Here is a 23,795-nt window from a genome sequence, read left to right as displayed (position 1 = left end):
TGCATCCAGTGAAGCCTGATCCAAAGATCACTGATGTCAGTAGAAAGCTTTCCATTGACTTATGAGGGCTGTGAATGAGGACTTTGGATTTGGGTTGTGATAATGACCAGACACCTTATCTGGTAAAGAAAACATCAATAAAACCCTGGGCAGTCAAAGTTTGTCATTATCACCTCCAGCCTCCCATCTGTGTTGACGCTTGCCCTCTCTCAGACAGGCTAAAGAAAATGCAGATATTTCTCCCTCCAGGAACCTTGTGCTAGGATCCACGAGACATGATTTTCTCTCTTGAAATTCAATTTCTGAGCCCCTTACTGTCTCAAATGACCAAATGGAAAAGACAGTAATTGCTGAGAAACTTATTGACTTTTCTTTTTTAATTAATCCTAAGTGGAAGAAAACCTGCAGTTCCCTGTCCAGACAGTGTATGTGAGAGAGGAGAAGGGAAGAGACGGGGGGCGGGGAGAGAATCATAATTAAAACAACTCAAATTAATCTTGGTGAGTACTCCCGCCACTTCAGTGCTCTGAGTATAAGGGGAAAGGGTTGTTTTGCTCCAGCATCTTTTGTTTCAAGTGTCAGCTCAAACCAGGACCACCAGGCAGCGGTCCATGTCCCATCCAAAGGGAGGCTCCTCTGGTCACCGCAGCCTCTGCACCTTCCAGCCACTGCAACAGGCCAAAGCGCCTACATTTCCTCTCTCTGCGCCTGAACGTGCATCATGTTCAGCAAAACGATCATTAAAAACCATTCCTCTAGGGAAGGGGGTGATGGCAGAGCTGCTTTCCACCCACAGATGAGCTTCCTGGGTGATCCTGGGTGAGAAAGGGTGGATGAACCCTCTTGGCTCATCTTGTTAATGTAGCCTGAGCCGATTCCTGTTAGCACCGCACCCAGCAATCCTGGCTCGGTGATGTTTATAAAAGCTTAAGGTTTCCAGGGAGGCAGGTTTTAGATGTGCTGCATTTCTCCAGCCAGAATAGCATGGCAAGACGAGGCTCGGCTGCCCCCAGCCCCCCTCTCTGTGGTCAGTGTGACACATTCACAGCCCACCTGAGCAAACACTGGACCTGTAAGGTCTGATTGACGAACCAGCTGGTGAGGATGACAAGGGGGGAGAAGAGGTGGGCAAGAAACTTCTGTGGACGCTACACATGCTGGGTCACCTGGCAGCACTCAGCTCTTCAGGAAAGTGGTGAGCTCTGAATTTTGACCTGTGAAATAGCCAAGCTGGGCCAAACCGCTTGCCTTTGAATGATGTCTCACTGATGGCAGTGGAAGCTGACCTCATAAAAAAGCCAAGTTAAGCAGCAAAGAGAAACCTCTGCTCAGAAATGGCACCGATCCACGTGTGCCACAGAACGGCAAGCTCCTTCTCCCTGCTACTGCAGTGGAGAGCAGCTGCACCCCCGCACGCCCATGGCGAGCCTGGCCCCAATGCACTTTCAGAACATAGTGTAATGACAAGCAGCAACTCAGCTGACAATTAAACCTCTCTGCTGGAGAAGGGGTCTTTTGCTATGTTCAGCCTCCTCCACAGAAAGAGCAGCCTCTTAGAGAAAGAAAAATAATGCAGAGGCTTCATCCTGGCGCTTGACTTGCTCTCCACAGCGCTGGGAAGGAGCAGGACTCGGCAGGAATTTGTATGCTTCGCATTGCAAGTTTGTTTTATAACCCCCCGGCTTTGCTCCCCGGCTCGCAGAGCACCCCAAGCCAATTAGATCACATAACCAAATGAAGTCAATTGCAGGCGAGCACAAAAAGCTGCTGTTTGATCTGGGTTCAGAGAAACACCCTCCGTCTAGTAATAGAAGCTAATGAAGGCCGACAGCTCAGGAGGCAGGAGTGATGTAGCTGTGCGGGGCTGGGACTTCAAGGCCATCAGCAGCCTCGGTGCAAGCGGAAGCGTGACTGGACAGCGAATCTGTGACACCGGCTGTGCCGAGCGAGCCAGATCTTCAGAGACTCCATCCAGACCATCTTTCCCACCCCTGTGCCCCCTTCCCCTGCAGCCTCCTCCCGGCACATGCATCTCAGTTCTCTCCCAGCTACTTTGTTTTATTTTAGTTTTCTTCCTGCTCGCTGAGAAGTTGCTGCTGGGATTAAAAAGGCATCGAACAAATCATCGGTATGAAAGAGACACGCTGAGAAGAGAGCAGATTAACCCACTCTGCAGAGAAAACTCCTCATTTCTAGAGTGTTTGTTTTGAAAATGTCACTTGCACGGGTCACAGAATTCATGAATAAAATCCCATCCTTATTTCCATTCAAAAAGGAATAAAGATTTATTACCCAGTCTCACCAGGAAAGCAGTATTGACCCACCGATGAGTCAAGGTCTACAGCATTGCATGCAGAAATATTTATTGCTTTTAATTACCATAAACTAGCAAGGAACTTGTTTTAATAGATTTTTATTATTATTATTATTTTATTGTAATGTGGAAAATGTAAGTGCAGAGAAAAGAAAGACTGAATCGCCAGCAAAGTCTCCTGAGAATATAGAGTGATGGAATGAAAGACAGCTTGATGCTGATGGGTTAAACAAAAGGTCACTGGCACTCAAGAGATCTTGGCAGCACATTGGTAAACCTGCTTTGAAGCATCATTAACCCCATTTCACTGATGAGAAAAACAGAGCTAGGGAGCAGCCCTAAAGGTCTCCAAAGACAGTATCTGGGATCCCCAGGGGAGGAGATGCAGTATCTAAGTATCAGAAAATTTTGTCTCACATGGATGCTTCTACTTTGCAAACTGGAGCTGGCAAATTCGGAAAGGTTGGGGTACTCTGGCACTAGAAATGAACAGGGGGACAGCTGGCTGGTGCCACCCTCTGACACCGCCTGCGGGACCCAGAGACGTGAGCTCCACAGGGTAACCCACGTGGTACCCACGGGGCATCCCTTGCTCGGAGGAAGGTGAGGACCACCACCTCATCTCCCCGTCACATTCATTAGGCAGGAGCATTTCTCAGGGAAAGCCTTTCTTGGAAGGCTGTGTTTGAATGCACATGTGCTGCAGGGCAGGAGGGAAGGCAGCAGACCCATGCTAGTCATCATGGTATGTGCTTTGCCTCCCCTTCCTGGCCAGTGGCAACGGGAACGTTTCAGTCGGAGAAATGCCAGGTAGGCTTGGTGCAATGGCAGGTGATTGACAGGCAGCCTGTGATAATGAAGTCCATTTTTATTTTTTATCTCTTGTCGAGGTACAAGGACTCGGCCAGTGTCCCAGGTAATGAGTGTTCCCTCTCCCTCTCCCTCGCTTAGATATGAAAGTGTGTGTAGCCATGTGTAGCTGTGTTAACACTACATTACTAAAACCAATCCCAGGAGCCTGTTACTGCTGCACACCTCACTGACTCCAGCACTTTCTCACGTTGATTTGCATTCATGCAGTTTGTGTAAACAACACTGTTCGGGGAATATAAATAACTGCAGCCAGGAATGCAGTGTGGCTGCTGGGCCTGAGGAGCTCAGCAGCATCCCTCCGCTGCTGCTGCAGGGCTGGAGCGCACTGCCAGGGGCACTACCTAGCTCCGTTCCCCAAAACGGTGGGTGCTGCTGCACCCCAGCCTTTCTGCCTCCATCCCCAGCGCGAGAAGCCAAAGATGTCCCACTGGAGAATGGTTTTCAAGAGGTCTTTCCTGCCTGACATGAGAAACTGGTGAGAAAGCCTTAAAAACGAGCTCAGTTTTCGTGCGTTCACGTCGGTTGCACGTTGGGCCCTTTGGGGGGGTACTGTGGTATGGGCTGCCGTTACGGAGCTCTCTCCAGCTGTTGGTAAAGGCAGGCACTTCCAGAGAGTGATCCAAATCTTCAGTGGTCCAATTTACCTATGAGATGGCTGACTCCCCCCTATACATAGGGAGTGTGGGGTGATGCATCACTGCCCCATCGCATAACAAAGCCATATCCCTCACGCTCACGCCCCTCTCCTCCAAAGACAGTCTCAGGTTTTGCAATGTTTAGCCCCAAAATCAGTTTAAACAAGAACCCCAGCGTAAACCCTGTTCAGAGGTACCAGAAGAAAAAGTCTTCGGTATGAAATCAGGTAAAACTTTGCCTGTTTCAAACATGCTTTGACCCAAGCTCAGAGATCTGAAGCCCAAAGAAATGCTCACACGCACATGTTTGAAGTGCAGCTGCTATTGATCACCATGCCGTAGGGACAGCACACTCATGCTTGACCACCATAATTTCCTCATGATGTATTTGCTTCATCTCTCCTTGACTTCTGCAGGCAGGGGCAATGTCTTTAGAAGCACCACCTGGGAACTTCATGTTAATTAGTCATAAGCTTACATAAAACTCTCAGGTGGAGGCAACCAAACCAGATCAAGTTGGGTTGGTTTTTTTTTTTTCTCTCAGAGTAAGAACAAAAACAGCTAAGAGCACTAAATATTAAAGGGATTAAAACTGAAATTTTTCAATCTTTTAAGGATTCACATAAAGCCTGGTCTGGAGTTGCAATCTTACATCCAGATTTGGATCCATATCTGCTCCTAAACTTAGGCTAGAAGATGACATGTTTATAATTTTTTTCTCTTGAAATTTAATATTCCAAGAAAAAGTTGGCAGAGTCCTCACAGATTTCTGAAGTCTGCATCTTTGCTTTACATTTAGGTCTTTCTCAATCCTTTTATTTTTTTGCTTTTTCTTTAGCTGAGCTGAAGCAACTCAGATTAACAACACACACTCTATTTAATTGGCTTCATATGTTCTATTTTAACATTTGGATTAGAATAATATTTCAGAAAATGACTGCTATTATTTTTTTAACAGATGGTGAAAGATCCACTAACATAGGAAGTGAGTCACAAGTTGTACTGTAAATAATAAATAATAATAATAATAATAGTTCTGCTGACAGTGTAACAAGGGCTCCGATTTGCTATCACACAGGAAAGCTAATAAACCAAAGTGCAAAACGCTTCAGAAATCTTTTGTTTTAATTAACGATGAACAAATTCATTCTGCCAAATGCTGAACCCACTGGAACACCAGTGGCTTTGCATTTTGCTTAAGAGACAATCTGAAACAGTAAAGAGGAGTTGGAGGGGACAGCCAAACTCTAATGAGAAAATACAGTGCACGCATATCCAGATGGGCTTCTTTCAGGGCCATTTCACAAGTGGGGAAGCAAAAAAAAAAAAAAAATGCTGAAAAAATAATAGCGATTACAACATGAAACCATGCACACCTCCAGAGCGGTGGCCTTTGCTTAGCACCAGCCCCGCAGCACAGTCTATTCCTCTTTAAAACCTGCATGTGTAAGTGTCCTTTCTTATCATATTTGCTCATGGTTGGATGCTGCACGTCATCCTGCAGCCACCTGAGGGGACCTGCACGTGTTCTTCCCACAGAGGCACCTCGCAGGCTCAGAGCAGCTGCACGTGTCCGCACGCTGCCAAGGGGCCGGGGGCATCGGGGTGGTCTCCCACAGGAAAATTCAGCCTGCTCATGGATGGACGCTTCCGAGGTCCGCACGGTGTGGGTGGGGATATCAGGTGGTGAGATAGTGGGTGGAAGCCTAAATTTCTGCCAGCTGGCAGTGGGTTTTTAACGGGCACAGTATGGTGTGGCTTTGGGCATCTTTGGGCACATGGGTGAAGTACAACAGGTTCAGAGCTAAAGACAGCACAGCCGTGGCCCTGCTGGAGGTGGAAAGGTCTGTCACGCAGAGCTCTGCTCTCCCTGAGGAATGCCTGTACACACATGGCTCCAGAGATGTTCAGCTATATCACTGAAGAGCATCTACTACACCATTTAGATCTAATGCTCCATACCAAACCTTTGTAGCCAAACACCGTAATAATTGATTCTGTAGACAACGAGGTTGAGGAATGGAGGTACGTGCACAAGACCTTGGCAGAAAAGAAGGTTTGCAGGCTAAGAACTCTGAGCCTAGGCCATGCCTTCATTTCTTCCATGTCTGTGATTATCATTGTAGTGAATACAATGTTCACAGCCTGTGAGAGTTTTGGTTGTCTGTTGCTAGCGGAGCAGGGACCAAACACACGTGGCACTGCCCACTCCTGGTTCTCGGTCACACTGTCACTCGTTGACAGTGGGCTTGAAAAAAAATTCTGTGTTTTTTGAAAAAGCTGGGTTTTCTTTCTTGATGCAAATAGCAAAGCAAGGAAATGCAGGCCCAGATTTTAACAGCCCTGCCACCAGCTTTTCTTGGCAAAGGGCAGTTCTCAACTTCTATCCATGGTGGGGGGGTTGACATTATGACCCTCCTTCTCTCCTCAGGATCTTGCAACTTCAGAAATGACTTTGGGGGTGAAGTCAACATGAAAAGGGTTTCGCCAATTTCGATTTCTCCAGGCTTGCTTAGCTGCCAATGGTAGGAGTCACCAACAGCTTCTCACCCACTTTTCCTTGTCAGAGCTCACTCCATCCTTTATCATGCTGAGAAACTGGAAGAGAATGGAGACAGAGCAGAGATGCTCACTGTCCATGAGGAGCTGTATGGCTGAATTATTGCAAGCAGCCAAGGAAACTGTGAGCAAGCAATGTGCCACAAATATCTGCAGCTTCCCTTTCCAGACTACAGAGCAAAATGGAGCTCTACCGAGGATCTTTTCCTTTATTAGAAATGACTGATGTCTCTCACATTGCCAGAGGCTGGCAAAGGACCCCTCTCCAAGACAGGTTGTCTGACGTATAGCGGCTGCCTTCTTACCTTTTGTAGACAGAGGAACACAAATTATTTGCTCGCTCGATCTGTTGTGCACAGAAGCATCTGGACCTGTTCCACCATTTGCCTCTGTCCAGCTACCTTATGCCTACATAAAACTACCTCCTGCCATAGGACCTGAGTGACTCCCATGTAAAACTGACCAGAGGAAAGAGGTCCCAGCAGCCCTGGGAGATGGAGGGACAGAGGCAGCCCGGGTGAGTGAGTACAGCACCAAGCTGCTGAAGCCTCACCACCGCACAGGTATGCCAGGCCCTGGTTTGCTCTAGCCGTGGGGGATAACTCAACATCTGAACTCTAACAAATCCTCTGCAATTTCCTTTGCAAATTCAGGTTTGGTGGACACCAAGGGCTCAAGCCCACAGTGAGCTTTTTATCTCCTTCAGTGACTGAGTGCTTTAGGTTTCCCCTATGGGAACTAACCCTGACTAGATACAGGTGTCATTGTCTACGTCTAAGTAAATCGTCTGGACTCCCTTCATTGTCAAGGGAGAGAAATAACACACCCAGGGTGTGATTCATCTGACTTATTAGATGTGTCCCTTATACACATCCAGGGGTACAAGTAGTTACCTGTCTTGCAGAGTTGCTGAGATGAAGAAGAACACACATCTGGAAAAATTTACCGCGTTAAGCCTGTGCCGGATTTTGACACTTTCCCTGTCCTTACCCCAGAGCCTATCTCAGAAGGTATCTGCATTTCTGAATTCCTCTCATAATTAATTCATAGTTAATCTTGAATAGGTGTGATTTTAATAATCATTCAGTAGATCTAATACTGCAGAATTGCCGCACCATTGAACTTGAAATTACATGAAATGAGACAGCCATTTAAATAATGGCCTCTTCTGAGCTTGGGTGTTTGGGTTTTTTTGTTACAGAGACATCCAGGCGCAGGAAGTCGCTGTCATGATGTTGCACCATTTTTGCAGCCATGTAGCCAAGTCTTTAATATATTTTAGAGTTACAATCTACCTGGGAAGTTACTTGCCTATTTATCTGCAGTTTCACAAATGATAATAAGAAAGTGTCTGTTCATTGCTTAGAGCTTTCAGTTGTAGAATTAAAAATATGATAGTGGCTGCTCTTCGTATTTATTAATCACCTATAATGAAGTAAAATACTGAGCTTTAAATGACTTTGTACATTACATAGTTAATGTTCATCTCAATTAGCTGTACTTCCCTCACATATCTTTTTAATGAAACTACGTGCTGCTGGTCCAAAGTTGGGGACAACATGCATACAATAAGCACTAACTCAGGCATTGTACATGACACGTAAAGTACTTTTGGCATAGCTTTACTCATTCAACTGAAGCCAAATCTGGAATAAGCCTTCTGCTCTCCTCAATTTTTTTAAACTTCTCACCATCAAAATGACTGATGGATTGCAATGAGTAAATAAGGAGAGATTTAATAGAAGCTATGATTGAGGGTAGATCTTTAGAGTGACTTAGCAACTGAGAAAATAACTAATCATGACTAGTAACCAAATAATGAGACGCCTGGAGACACAGAGGTGTTCAGGTTTCTTTAAAGCATCTTATGCTTCAGCCATACCTGAGCCCCTGGAAACAAGGAAACTGAGATTTGTCTTTTCAAGTTTACTTTTGCCCACACAATTCATATAAATGTCCATATGCACTGAAGGATGAGCAAAGGTACAAAATTTAGGAGTATCCTTAGGATGATTTTGCCTAGGTTGCCTGTAAGGATTTCAGTGCCATTTATCAATGGAGATAGATAGCCTAGTCAATTTTAATTTAAGTGCCTCCTGTATTGCAGTGATTTGGTTCCACAAGTTTATAACACATCCCAGGCATTTTATTTGCTACAATGTCAGACAGTAGAACAACTTTTTTTTTTTTTTTTTTTTTTTTTTTTTTTTTTAATGGTACCAGTGATATATTCAAGCATACTATCCCATGGGATTTATACATCAATATTTTCATCCACCTCATTAGATTTCCCTCTTCTCTTTTTATTTTATATTCAGATTGTTTTCTGCCATCAAGTCCATCCATTGGGCTGTGGTTTGCCATAGGCTTTGAGTTCCTTTTGAAGTCTTGGTGGAACAAGGGTGAAAACCAGCAGAAAACACTGACTCTACAACCAGAAATGTCGTGTATGCAAGGAGAAGGAATAACAGGACCAATTTCTAGCCCCACAATATATACAACTCACAGTATGTGTCTAGGAGTGAAAAGATTTTCCAGCTGAATCAGACAAGGCTATATATCATTGTGAAAAGATTATAATTAAGGAGGGAGCTTCACAGTCCTACATTATTACAAGAACTCATGTGCTTCAGTTTGCAGTCGGCCATAAGAAGGTCAGTCCCGAACACTCTGAAGAGGAACTGGTGGAAGATACCGGATTGGGAAGATCCTGGGTCTGGGCTAGGAAAAGCAACTGCAGAAGAAGACATTCCTGTGTGCCTGCAGTGGGTGATGGCTGAGTGGTCCACTATTGCAAAACTGTAGTGTCCTGGCTATATTTGAATGTGTTTGGTGTCATCTGGGGCACTGGTTCTCATGAGCACCCATTCTTTTGGCAATTAATTGCTAGACCATTTAAAACATTTTTTTTCTAGGAGGACCTGCCATTCTCAAGACACTTGGAAGCGATGTCATCCAGCCAAGGAAGAGAAATTCTTCAAGGAAGATGTTCTTCAGGAAAGCAGCACAGCTCAGTCACTGAGGTTTGCACACCCCACAATCAAAAGGCTGGTCTGTTTTATATTAACTTCAGACCCTAGGTAAGTTAGAAACCATCAGCATCTCCACGGTAGGAAAGGATTTATTACATGAAAGACAGTGAATTGAAGAGGTAGTTTCTCTCCTTGCTCCACATGCATCCTGTGCCTGGCAGCAGGAATAGCCCTGTCTCTACAGTCCAACTAACAAAATAATCACCTTGCAGAGGTTCTGCAGACCTCAGGGGAAACAAAAAGATTGATGATCAACTTCAGGACTTTCATTTTACTCCAGCTGGCCCATGCCCAGCCCAGCTCCAGATCTGTTCCCTTCCTAGGTCTGCTTTATCCTTAAAGGAAAAAATAAAGACGGCATTTTTCAGAGCCCCACCTGGGTCTGACTCTAACAGACGGACTTACACCATCTCTCCCCCCAGGCTCGCTGGCACCCACCCACGCTCTGGGCCCTTGTGTGGTGTTTAGCAGGCTCTGCTATTGCCTACGGAATATGGCAGCAGGAGGAGGAACAGCACAGGAGAGCATTTTGACTTAGAGAGATTTTCATCTCCATGTGCCACCATCCGTGACCCCTTGTATGACAAGCCAAGGGGCTTTTCTGATTCCAATTCTGATTTGATAAGTGGAGGGAAGCATTGGTTTTTATAGCCCTGTTGAACATAAACATTGATTTTTAAGGCCTAATCGTCTGGTGCAGCTGAACAGCATCCAAGGATTTTTTTTTTTATTATTATTATTATTGTAGCTGAAATTGATCAGCTGGAGAAGGGAGGAATGAAAAGGAAGCAGAGAAACAGCTGCAACTTAGTTTTTTGTGTTGCCCAGGCAAGGATGCTGCCGCCTTGTCACTCACGCAGCCCCCACTCTGCTGGGATGCTGCCGGCAGCCAAGGATGTGCTGCTGAATGAGCCCTTGTCAGCTGCCACCCTCGCTGGCTGGCTGGCTCATAGCTCCTATTTAGCTTCCTCCCTGGCTCCCTCATAAATATTCACACCACACAGCCAGCGGAAGACATTGTTTTTTCTTTAATTTCCATATTCAGCATGACATCAAAAATGAATCAGAGATGGGTTCAGCAGGGGCTGTGCATCCAGGCAAGAGGACAAGAGGAGCAAGGTATCTGTGTTGGGTGGAGGTGGGGGAGAGAAGGCAAGAGCATGCAGCAATGACGGAGACAGGGAACAAGGTGAGGAGCACGACAGAGGTAAAGAAAGAGAGCTGGGGATTAACTTGGTTGAGCAATCACAGCAAAATGAAGCTGTTCCCATTCATAACCCAGGCGATCCATGTCCTCATCAGGAGGTTTTCATAAGTGATTAATGGTTAATTTGTTAAAATTCAATGAAATCTTGTTTCCTCTCTTCAAATTAGAATTCAGAGAGAGAGGGAGAGAGAGACGGTCCCAGCCATCCCCTGCTGCTTCTCGACAGAATATAATTCATCTGCCAGAACCGGCTATTGCTTTCAAAGGATTACAAATAAAACAGAAACATAGCCCGGGGCAACAGCCATGGAGCTCTGGAAGGCTCAGCTGAGGGTAAGGGGCAGAGGGCAGACCTCGAACCCCGGAGTGTGTTGGCAGGCAATCTTTGGAATAAAGCCAGAACCAGCATGGCCGAATCACGGGCAGTTCAGTCCTACACTGAACCTTAATCTCCTGCCATGGGACATGATTTCTGCTGCTTGCGTTATGGTAAGGAAGGCCCAGGATGACCCACTAGCACTGAAAAGGCATGGGGGTAGGGGGGTGGGATATCTGTGTTTTGCATCCCTAAACATTTGGGAGACATGGGCACTTGTTTATGAAGCAGAATGGAAGGAGTATTTGGGGGGGGGGGGGGGACACACGACGGGACGACATGACACACATTGGAGGTTGAACCGCTTTTTGTTCCTTCCTGCTTTGTTTCATTAGTGAGACATTCTACTGATGGTATGTAACCACTGCTTATATAGAGAAAAATATATATAATTGGTTGTGAGCCATTACGGAGACAACCCTACTTCAGCTGTCAGACTAATTTGCTTCTATATAAAATCATTATCCTCATGAGATATTTCAGTGTATCTCAAGCCACTGAATCTGACATTAGATGTTATGTTCCAAATCACAGATCTTGCTCTTATTTGCCTGAGATGGAGAATGTCAAAGTTTCATAGCTTCCACTGAACGAACGGGATTTAGTCCACACTGCTGTGGTGGTAGGTATTGCAACGCAATTCAGTACCTTAGGACCATCTCTTAGACAGGCATCCAGGCTGGAGAGAAAGCCAGTGAGAAACAGTAAACTCTCCACATCCCACAGTAGATGTTCTAGCAATTAATTAATACTTTTTTAAAAAACCCTTACTTCATTTACCACTCAGTTCAGTTCTGTGTCAGTTACCAACTCTGTGATGTTACTGCAATGCCTGCTAGACTGAAGAAGACTGTTGCTGATTTTTCTAAGTATAAATGGAAGGGCTTTTGTCACTTAAGACTTTGAAATATTTTGAAAATATCTTCATTCTAATTTAAAAATAAATCTTAGGGGTTTTTTTTCAGGTTTTCTTCTGTGATGTTATGAAGTATACAGAAAATTTAATTGTTTCTCTTCTATTGTTAAGCTGAAATGCATCAGTGCAAACTCCTAGTGAGCTTTCAGGATTCCCCCTTTTCCCAGGGACTGTGTTTCAGCAGAAGTTCAGCTACTAATTTACACTAACTTATTTTCTGAACTGAAATCCATTTATCTGAAAATTCTCAGCCCACTCCATTTGAAAGCTCTGCCCTACATGCATCTTTCTAAGGGAAAAATCATAGACCTTTAAATTATCATTCATTTTCAGATGGCACCTCCAGTTTAGTTCTCTGGCTCTGCCTACCATGTCACTAGTAAAAAATCCAATTCTTTTAACTAGGGTTGAATGCATGAATGTGATACACTTCTGCTGCTATGAAAAACACAAAAAGAGCATTAGTTCATTTGGTGAGTAACATGTAAGATCATTGCAGTGACACCAAGGCCTATTTATGTGGTTTAGGTACTTTATAGCAAACATCAGCACTGAGGTTTATGTTTTTCTGCTGTGGAGAACCTAGCCTTTAATTATGGTGGAAGAGGCATTCTAATTCTATTCTCTAATGATAAAAGATTAAAACTTTTTCTATGAAAATACTCTTATGAGTAAAATTTTTCAAGATTTCCCCCTGCAAATCATGAGATTATCTTTTTGATTTTTGTAGGGGAAGAAACAGCCTTCTTAATAAGTATATGGGTACTGGGCCACTTAAAGGTTAGCCGTGCATGAAATAAAAAGCTGAATTTATTAATACGTTGAAAAATTCTGATGTTTTAAGGGGGTTTTGTTGGTAACTGAGAGTACTAATTGATTTTCATATGCATAATAGCTTAAGATAACACTGGTCTTCAGATTTATAGGGTGTTATCAATGCATAAAGCCCCAACACTTTGACTTAGCACAATTTTTGGACAAGGGTGCACTTCCACTACAAAGACAAGGTGAAAACATCGGATCCCCAGTTTACTGACTGCAGAAGTATACCCTGAAGAGTGTTGGTCTTCCAACCTACCGATGTCTTGCTGTCCTGCCTGATGATTTCCCGCACTGCTATATCCGGTAATTGCATTTTCCCAATTTTTCTTGTCTGTAATTTTGCTGTTTCTGCTAAGATCTACGACAAGAGGTTCCAATCAAGGTGGAGACCCTACTGTGCCAGACACAAAACAAAATCTTGTAAGACCCTGTCCTTGTCCTCAGTAGGTCGAGTGTGGCACCAGCAAAGCAGTTGGAAGGCAATCAGGAAGCGCAGAGACGGAGTGGGGCTCATTTACAGTTTTTGGTAGACCCCAGGCAAACCATTAAACTGTGTAACTTCTACCCTGCCCCTCTCTGGCGCTGCATTACACTGACCTGCACATGTGTGAGCAACGGCACAAGGAACAGAAACGCAGAATGGGGAAGGGGCCGGTGGGCGCCCAACACAGGTATTACATTGTGTGAGGCACAATATGTTTGGTCTCTGAACTGCGGTTTAGAGGCCTAAAACTTCAAAGTTTGGAAATGTTGACCCTTCATCTTGTGAAATGTTCTGGCTTTTGTGTGTTTACAGCATCCACCTCAACTCTGCATTTAAATAAATGTTTGTATTTAATGATTGCTCCTTATCTCTTCCATACAGTGTTAATAAGAAATTGAAAATACTTCTGCTGTACTGCATGATCCATTGCACCTGGGCATCAACTTTCAAGAAGTGACATTTCCTGAATACTGCTCATTAAGATTCACAAGCACCTTGTGATACATATAAAGCTTCTGAGCCCCAGATTAAAGATGGGTACCTGAGTAAGAGGCATGTGGAGTGATTCTCCAAAAGGAGCACAGCAAGGAAATGTCAGAGCAATGAATGGCACGCAAACATTTTCTTTCCAGTTCCTTTTAGAAAATATTGCCATTGAATCCGTTGGGAAGTCATACACTGTATCAAATACTGAGCTCACTCAAACTGACATAGACATAGTGAATTCATTTGAGTTATGCTGATTTACACCAACACAATAGCCAGTCCATCATACTTATTCAAATTTAAATATTTTTCCCCTTCCTTGACTTAATCAGAGTTGTTTTCTCCCTGGAGCATCAATAATGAAATATTTGAAGTATTTATTTATTGTAAATTCTCACTTTAATCAAGTGATTCTTCAGTGGACCTCGTTTAGCCTTGAAGTAATTGTTTTACTGATGCTTCAGCATAAAGAGATTGGACAATTCCTGATTAATAAGTTTCAAAACGTACTGTCTAGAACACGCAAGGAGAGAATCACTCCTAGGAAATGGCCACATGGATGACAGAGTATCTGGGCTGTGGTGCAGATATGAGCATGCCAGAGGAGCTGGAATTAAAAGCTTGATCATCTTTCTCCTGTTTGTAGCAGGATCCACCTGACATTACAGCAGAGGTGGATTGTCAGTGAAAATTCTCCTGCTTCCTCTTAATGAGTTTTCCACTCATTAATATTTGCATTATTCAAATCGATGACAACAAGGTTAGAGGCTTCCCACTGGTTGTTGCAACAATTTGGATTGATTGACGAGTTTTCAGAGGAGAGTGAAAGGAGTGAGAAAGAGATGAGAAGCAGCAGCGCACAGCCCTTGGAAATAACAGCCAGTGGCAGAGATTGTTTTCTGTGTGGGAGACAAGTGCCCCAGAGAGGCTGAAAGAGATGAAAGGAGGGAGGTTAGAGGCTGTGTAGTAACTATGATTATTCCTGGTTAGGGCTAGGAAATCTAAGTGAATTGAGAGACATAAAAGAGGACCCAGCCAACACAGTGCACAAGCTGGTGCCACACAATTACAACAGAATGAGAGTCACCCAGAAGAGCTCCCTGGGCTCAAGCTGATTGCATGTATACATAAATCCAGGAGCCCCCGTGAGCCTGAAATCCTTCTCTGCCCACGCAGTGCCAAGCTGCTGAGCTGACACATTTGCACTTTCACCCAGCACTGTGTTTTCTACACACTCCTGCAAAAGTGCAGGTGTCCTGCAAAGGCAGCTCCATCCTTTGAGATGGAAGAGAAGAGGAGCTGAATATTGCCATTCCTCAATGATCTTCCTTTCGAGATTCTTGGCACTCCTCAAAATGGCCATGTAGAGGATAACATCAAAGGAAAGCCAAATTTTGTGTTTCCAGTTGATTTTTCAGAGGCTTCTTTTGATGGTTTGATGATCTCCAATAAAACCTCATTGGAAGTTTCCTCTTTTATGCTGATAGTCCTGAACCTTTCTTATTTGCTGTAAATTTAGCTTTGGGACAGGATCTGTGAAACAACGGTGAGTCATGACCAAATGGCTAGTATCACCAGTGCCACATACTATCTTGGGGGAAGAAGGTGTAATACCTACAAAAAGCGTGTTAGCAGGGAACTGGCCATTTTAACAGATTTGGTAAAGTCCCTGGACAGAGTCAGATCAGCTGACAGTGTCCGATAACTCGTTTCCTTTGTGTGGGCAAGGGCATAAGGAAAGTGTCAGTCTCATCTTTGCTTAGCTGAATCACTGTCTTATCACAGCCTTTATAGCAGTCTGATAAGGTAAAACTGATGTGCCATATGGCCAAACTTTGCATTGCAACCATCGTCCCGTTCCCTGTTCCCATCTCTTCTCCCACTCAAGCAGAACAGAGCCCATGCATCATTAATTTATGTTGCCTGTCATTCTTATCTGTCCCTAGGCATTTAAGACAGCAACAGAAACAAACACTAAAACTAAAATCCCACGTAGGCACTGAGGTTCAGAGACACTGCCTTGCAGAAGGGGAGGCAAGCTTGCTGGCTCATTAAGACCGGGTATTTTCCTAATGGGAGTTTCCTCCATCTTTGCTTGCTTTTCCACCCAGCAGGATGCGATTTTTGCTGCCTCAGTACAGTCAGTCTGATTTTGAAGGCACTCTTACGTGCTACTTCACCACTTTCTGGTGGTTGAAGAAATTAGTGAGGAATAATGAGATGCTGCTAAGAATCTTCACCTTGACTAGTCTCACTCCACTGTCCCACTGTTCCCTGGCTTCCTGGAAGGGATGGATTTGAAAATGTTAGAAGGTAGGGGGCTGAGAAACACATGCTTGTTGCTGTTAGTATTATTATCTGAGGAAGCGTGAACACACAGATAGACAGCTCAGGCTGATAGACACACTGCAACTGGCCCTCAGATCTATAAAAGAAAAGCAAAGAGTCCATCACTTCCTGCCAGTCTGTTAAGCAGCAGGGGAATAGAAAGGACACAGAGAGGTCAATCTTTGCTCAACTCAAGAAATAATATGTAAAAGGATGAAGGAGATAGTTTCTAGCTTCAAACTGCAAGGACGTGACTGATGCCACCTGAGAAGGGAGTAGCGAAGGCTCAGTAATGCCAAGATAACACTCTGGCTGAGACAGAAGACGAGCCTTTAAGCACATTTCTTCTGCAAGTCTGGCCAAAGCTCAGGGAACCAAGATAAGAGCCTGACCGGCACAGAGGCGACCAGTCTGCAGCCGCAGCGAGTCCACAATAGCAGTTCACTGAGGCAAAAGCGAAGTAGCTAAAGGCCGCAGAGATTTCAGATCATTATCTCTACTACAAGGCTGCTGTTGCTAAACCAGAACAGAGCTTTCTGCCAAGGTAAGAGCTGTTAAAAGCAGGAAAATATGCTCCCACCAGAAGCCTTTGCCTTGCATTCATATCTTGGTACTGTCATCCTAGAGGGTCCCAAATCACTGGAAAGTTTTAGTGGTCAGGAAAAGAGACCTCAGGCTCTCCCGGCCCCATGCAGTTGGGTCACTGTGGGCATGAGCTGCTGGTGGTGCTGGTTCCTGGAGCGCAGCACTGGCACCGTGAGCAGGCTGGGGTTACAGAGACAGCATGTGGGAGCTTTCACCCAGCCTCTTGAATCCATCTCCCTAAAACTCTTCAATGTAATCCAAAAGCATCCCGCTCCTACAACTCCGGGTCCCTACCGACACCGTCAGCTCTGGAAGCCAAGAGCCTTACACACGACCCTGCGGGGGTGTCAGCGGCATGGGCACGGCATCGCCGGCGGGCAATTCGGGCTGGTGGTGTCTTCCCGGCAGCTGTCAGGGCACAGTCACAGGGGTCCTAGCTAAGGTGGGCTTTCAGGCAGCAACCAGAGACCTTCTAGGTGGGACTGTATCATTGACTGCACCGGCAAGACAACAGATGAGGAACACATGGGGAGGGGCCGGGAGGAGACGAGTGAGAGCATACAAATTAAAGAGCAGCATTTGAAATCTAATCAAATATTCCCTCAATTTACTCACCACCCCTGCAGTGCTGTGCAGCTTTATTAGGTTTTTATTCCGTATTCTCTTTTAAAGTGACATTTACATTAATTTACAGTACTAACATGAAACCCTATTTAAAAGCTGAGAGTTTTTGTAACTTTTTATTTTTCAGCAGCTGTCCCTGAGTTTCCAACTGACTAATAAGGAGTCTTTAGTTTTATTTCATGTCTTCAGGAGTGGGTCTGCAGTCTCTTCAAGGTGAGTTCCTGCTGCTTTTGTTAGATATGGAAGGGAGAGTATCTTGGTGGGTTCAGGTGGTAATTGGCTGCGAAGCAGAAATGTCCCACCCCTGCAGCCCTCCATACACTGATGTGCCTGCGACACCTGCAAGCAGCGCTGGAGTCTGTTCCAGCTTCAAAAGCAGGGACCAGCTGCATTTTGGGGGATGCGCTGTAATCAGAGTGTCACACAGATGGGTCTAATTTTGCTTTGAGCCAGTGGGGTTTTACTTCCCATCAACAGAGAGGGACCTGGCTGGAAAAATGGGGTGAGCACATGCACCCAGAACAGGCATCTGAAAGTTCATTTCCCATCATTTCCTTGGCTTGCTTGCTTTCTTTTCTGTTCTTTCCAGTTTTATTTTGATTTGGGTTGGGTTGGGGTTTGGGGGAGATTGGGGTTTTTTGTTTTGGGTTTTTTCCCCCAGAAAATGTTAACGAGTTAGCAGCAGTGCTCAGTGCATTACCATGGAGCAGAAAAGTTGCTGGCACCTTCTTGCCTCAGCCAGGAGCGAGAGCAGAGGAGCTCTTGCATGGTCCTGGGACAGCACAGATGTGCAGCTTGCAGACACATATTCTCTCTGGTGATCCAATTTTTCCCTTTTTCCTACAATTTCTTTCCTCTTTTTATTTTTTTTTTTTTATTCCCTAATTAACACAGGTAATGAATTGCATATGGCCACAGCATTTACTTCTCTGTGTGAAATCTGTAGCAGCTGCATTGTTTATCAGTTCAATATGTTTACTACAGATGCCATTTCTGTGTGACAATTAAGTTGTTTAAAATCTCTTTTTCCCACCCGCTATGTCCTTCCCCAGCCTTCCCATCTTCTTTCCAACATGCATCATTGCAACCTGCCTCCTTTTCCAGACCGATGTCACACTCAAGCTGAAAGATCAAATCTGCTGGAGATCTGAACCTTGTGTGGCCATTCAAGCTGATGGAAAGTTCTGAGATATTACTGTATTTTCACTCCCACCAAACGCAAGGTGAACTGACCACCAAGGGTACGAATGAGAGAAAATTAGACCCAGAGCCTTTTGCATGAGACTAACAAAAATTGATTTACCTCCTTTCATTTAACCGGAGTGGATCCTACGCATCTTTGGAGAAATATTGTGCTCTTCAGACCTTTTCAAGCATAATGGCATCTGAAATGTACATACTTTACCAGTGCTATTGAACTGGACTGTGAAATAATCTTTGAACCACGTCAATATGGCGAAACACACAGAGGGGGCATGATTTACTGAGGCCATAATTAAACATTGAATTTGCCTCTCCTCTGGGCTCAGCTGAATTCCTGTCAGCAGCCTCTACAGCAAATTGTTGCAACCTAATGTCCTATGTGTTTGGATTTCGTTAATTTATTTCCCGCACCTCATTTTCCTGGAATGAGTGCAGTTATTTATGGCACAGCAGCAAACACTTTACATTTATGGGGGTTATGAATTTCAGTAATGGGTTTTGTGGCAATTTAATCTGTCCCAACTATGAGGCATTTTACAATGACAATTAAATTATTATTAAAAAAATAAACCTCAAATGACATTCTTATCGCTTATCAACATATCAAAAGTTTCACCATGTTGCATTTTTGGACTAGGTTATAAATATTCCTCTGTACTTTTTAGAGAATCCTTGCTATAAACTCTGAGTGAACTTAATTAATTTCCACAGCTTATTTGAAAGGAAAATTCTTTACACATTCCAGTGTCAGTGAATGAAACATTTTTTTCTAAAAGTTGGTTTATTATATGCAAAAGCATATGTCAAATCTTAATATTTAAAGACTTAATTTGGTGTACTACATTGACTCCTGGAAAGGAAAGCACCCCATGGGGTGGGAGTGGTGAATTTGTGAATTTTCTTGTCCTAACCTCATGGGGGAAAAGGCTTTTATTTCCATCGGTCAGCACTGTCTATGAAAAATGATCAAAAAAGTGTCAAGTATGTTAATTTACACTCCATTAAATTAATTTTAATGCTGGCCTGCTGAGTAGCTAATTTTCGAAGCTAAATATCTTGGCTCTTTCAAAACATATTTTTTTTCTCCTCCAAAACACCCAGAATGCTCCACTCCTTTTGGGGGAGCTGGGGACTTACATCTTCTGCAAGATTCAATATAGATGCACAACTCTGCCTGTGAGAGAGAGGACGTGAATTCCCCCTCTCCACCTCCTCTCCAGAGAGCAGCAAACGAAAACTTTTGTTACAAAAGACTCCTCAAAGTTATTTTCAAATCTCTTTCTGAAAAAAATGACCCCTAATGCACTGATTATGGTAATGCCTAGAGGCTCAGTGAGACCAGGACTATATTTTGCTAAGTGCTATATAAAATATCAGATGGTACCCATTCTAAAGAGCCTGCTATCTCAGAAGCCAAGGCAGACAAAAGGCTGGCTAAAAAGAGTGGAATTACACCTATCTGCAGATAAAGCAGGCTATTCTAAACATCACGGTGCTATCAGGAGGCTTGTGATCAATTCCTGGTTCCACTGCCACCTCCTCCAGCCCCCCACGAGCCACAGTTACGGTTTAGGCAAGCCAAGGGGTCTCTCCGTGCCTCCGTTCCCCCTCCGTGAAACAAGAGCTGCCCATCTCACGGAGGAGTTTTGAGGGTGAAACTCATGCCTGAGTGAAGGAAGCCGCACAGGTCATGTACAAAGCTCGCCCTCAGCTGACCACATTTCTAGCCACAAGAGACTACTGCCTTTCAGATCTACACAAGTACACGTGCGTTACACGCTGTAAGCACTCTCACCCCCTGGGCAACAGCTAACTCTCAGCTGTGAAGCCTCAGCAAGATCACAGGACTAACCGAAGCCTTGTTCTCCTTCAGGAGAGCAGTCTGCACTGAATACAATTTTCTTCCTGCCTTCAAATACCCCACATCATCTCGGAACACCTGTATTCTCTGATTCTGGAAATTGTGGAAACTGCTTCCCATATGCATCACCATGGCTCCAAATTTTCCCCAAAATAGGTGACAGGCAGAAAAGGGCATCATGAGGTCCTCAGCTGAAGACCTCAGCTAGCAGTGGCTAATGATTTGCCTTGGTCTCTTCTATTTCACTAGAACAAGAGTGAACCCAGATTTGATACCAAATTGGCGCAGCTTCGATATTGCAAAGGATGAGAGCGTTTTAATCTGACATTCCCACCCCAGCATGTATCACAACCTGTGTATTTCAGGCAGCTGAACCTGGCTAAAGTGCAACCTAGTGTTGAACTAGAACCTCATTTCTTGAGCCTGTATCTTTTAGCATCCACTGAAGCATCCAGTACTCAATAGCCCATATGAACAGAGGAACTAGAAACTTAGCTTCCATTCACAGGGAATTAAAACCATGTGTGCTGTCAGTTTGCTGTTACCCGGGACCTGGGCAGAGTCCGTTGGAGACACTGCAGATCTTAGTATTGCTTTCAGCCCACCCTAATGATGCCTCACTCCACTGGGATATGTAACACAATCTTCAACGATTTGTCTTTAAGCAAAAAAACATTACCTGTAAAGAGAAAAATCCACCTGTACGAAAATGAGATTCCCTGCGGTAAGGGAATCATCCAGCCTGATAAATCAAACTGCACTCCTCAGCAGCTGAAAGTCAGTCTTCTAACTCATAAATCTATTGAAGTCATCCTGCAGGTGTTCCAAAGAAACATCCCAGCACCTGCCCAGGTCAAGAGGATTTTCCTCCTTAATTAACAAAGCTATTTTGTTTTCCCCTCTTTAATTCCCAAATGGTAAGTAATTGGGGAATCAGATTGCAGAGATCAAAAGGTCTGCATTGCCAGTAAGCAGCCCCTAGGTCAAATTCAGCCACGGAAGCCTTCCACTGGTGGCAAGAAAAGAAATGTTTATGAAACTACAACCCCTATGGTTCAAGCTTATTTCTACTTCCCACTGTGCCTTTGGATTTAGCTACATTTTCTGCATTAAAAAAAGTTGTAAAAAAAATGTATAAATACCATCTAAGGGAATTAAAGCAAAACTTTATAAGTGTTGTGTTTACAAATGAAAACGTGGAGGCACCTTCAGAAGCTTTGTTCTCTTTTCACTTAAAGTTTTTTTCTTCTGCCTTCAGAAGGAAAAAAATTAGCAGGAGAGGGCTTCCTCCCTCAGGCTGCTTGGTGAACGGACGGTGTTTTCAAGACGGCCCCATGCAGTTCACTAGCAACAACTTCAATGCTCCTCACATTTCAGTGGCACCGCATGACAGTCTGGAAACTTGGGGTGAAAAGAAAAAAGCCTGTGAAATATGGTTTGGAGCAACATCTTTTTTTTCCACTCTCAGGATATGAAAAGAAAAGCTGATGTTTTCTGTACGATTTTACTCTCTTCAATGAAGGTTTTTTTTTAAAATTAACACTCTAGATAGATTTCTAAAAATGAATTAAGAGTTCTGCCAAAATGGTTACTGGGGCAAGGCATGCTTGTCCTTCAGAGGATTTCGAAGGTGATGTGCCTCTCGCTATGAAGAATTCATGACAAGTTCTGAAGAACAGTCAGAAATCCACACTCTGGAGTACATCTTCACTGCAAGCAGAAAGCGACGGCATCTGCACAGAGATCTCAAGAGCAAGGGGTAAAGGAAGGAAAAACTTTCTGAATTCATGTAGTCGAACACTGAAAAATGGCCACAGTCTAGGCTGAACTGATTCCTTCTGAAATGCATCTGCACCAGGAGAACCAGAGCCGTGAATAATACATTATCTTTGGGTCAGCTGTGGATTGAGTTGAATTTGGGAAGGAGAAATCTCAGGTCACAGACAGGTGATCTCCAGCAGCCAAAGAGGCTCCCCTCCAGCCATCACTGCACTTAATGGGTCTGGAGACAATACATGACTGCTTCTCCCACAAACCAGTAAGCCTGATAAAACATTAACTGCTGACAAGAAAAGGGCTTTTGCTTTTTAAAGAAACAACACAGAATAAGCATTACATGACCTTAAAACTCAGCTGCTCAGAGACAGTGGCAGCACATGGATTTGGTGACAACAGATGCTCTAATTCTGCCTGTCTCCAACAAGATGACAATTGCTACAGTTTGCGTGCAACACGTTTCACTTCAGTAATCTGAATTTATGTGAATTGTGAATTATTAAAGGTAGTTGTCCGAGCTCTTCTTATTATTAACATACAGATAGACAACTCTAAAGTGTCATTCATCCAATTTTATGAAGCTTTGTTAGAGAAGCTGTCTGCCTCTCCCTTGACTACAGAGGAAGCTCAAGAAGCTGGATTAGGTAAACCACCAAATTTTTACATGACTGAAGCAAGAGGAATGAATCTCCTGCTTAAACAGCATGTCATGTGTGGCTCTGTCTTGTTCAGAAAGGAACTTCATGGAGAAAGCATGGCTCCTTAGAAAACCATGTCAGAACTGCCCCTGTCCCCTGGGAGAGCAGGAGTCCTCCACGTAACTAAAGCCCTGTGACAAGTCCCCTTTTAAACTATTTTCATTTATAGGATCAAGAGATCCCAGGACTGGATTCCCCTACCTTCAAATTTCTCAAATTAGGAACAGATTTTTATAGGGGTTTACTTCCAATTTTGGCATATAAATAAAATCTGGGTAGCTTTACGAGCTCAGCATCCCACAGAGAGCACTGTGACTCTCATAACCAGCTATCTGCAAGGATCCAGGACAGAAGGCATCCTCAACACCCCAGGTTCTTGCAGAGTTGTCTAAATAATAGCTGAGCTCTTTTGAAAACATAGCCTGTATTTTATAAAGCACAGCACTTTAATATCAGGAATTTATTAAGACCTGTTACACCTTTGTAAAATAGGGTCATATTTTTACTCTTCTAATTTTACATATAGATAAAATGAGATACAGAGAGGTGAAGCTGATGTGCTCAGGATCATAAAAGAACTATAAATTAATGCTGAGTTTGGATGGGAAAGGTCAGGCATCACAACTCCCACTCCCTTCTTTAAACAGTGGACCCCTAAAGTCCTTAAAGAATCCTTCAAAGCGATTAGAAATCAGATTTTATCCAATTTCCCCTCAGTGATTCATCTCACAGGCTGTGTGACCTAAGAACTTCATTCAGGTTTTGGAAGAGACAGAATGAAACATTTATTAATAAATAAAAAGAGTTTGGAATATTTAGCAGGTCCAAAGTTTAAAGATTATAAAGATCTGAGGCTCTTTAATAAATATTAAATATACATTTTTCACCTCATTTTTGGCCAGACGCAAAGTGTGGTGTGGAATTGCAGAGACAACGAATTCTGAAGCCAAGAGACCTCTATCTTTGTTATGGGCTCTTTCTAATAAGAAATACTTCTATTCCCTTCAGTTCATGCA

Source organism: Falco naumanni, chromosome 9 (assembly GCF_017639655.2).
Source record: "Falco naumanni isolate bFalNau1 chromosome 9, bFalNau1.pat, whole genome shotgun sequence".
Classification (NCBI taxonomy): domain Eukaryota; kingdom Metazoa; phylum Chordata; class Aves; order Falconiformes; family Falconidae; genus Falco; species Falco naumanni.
Note: the sequence above shows the minus strand (reverse complement) of the source record.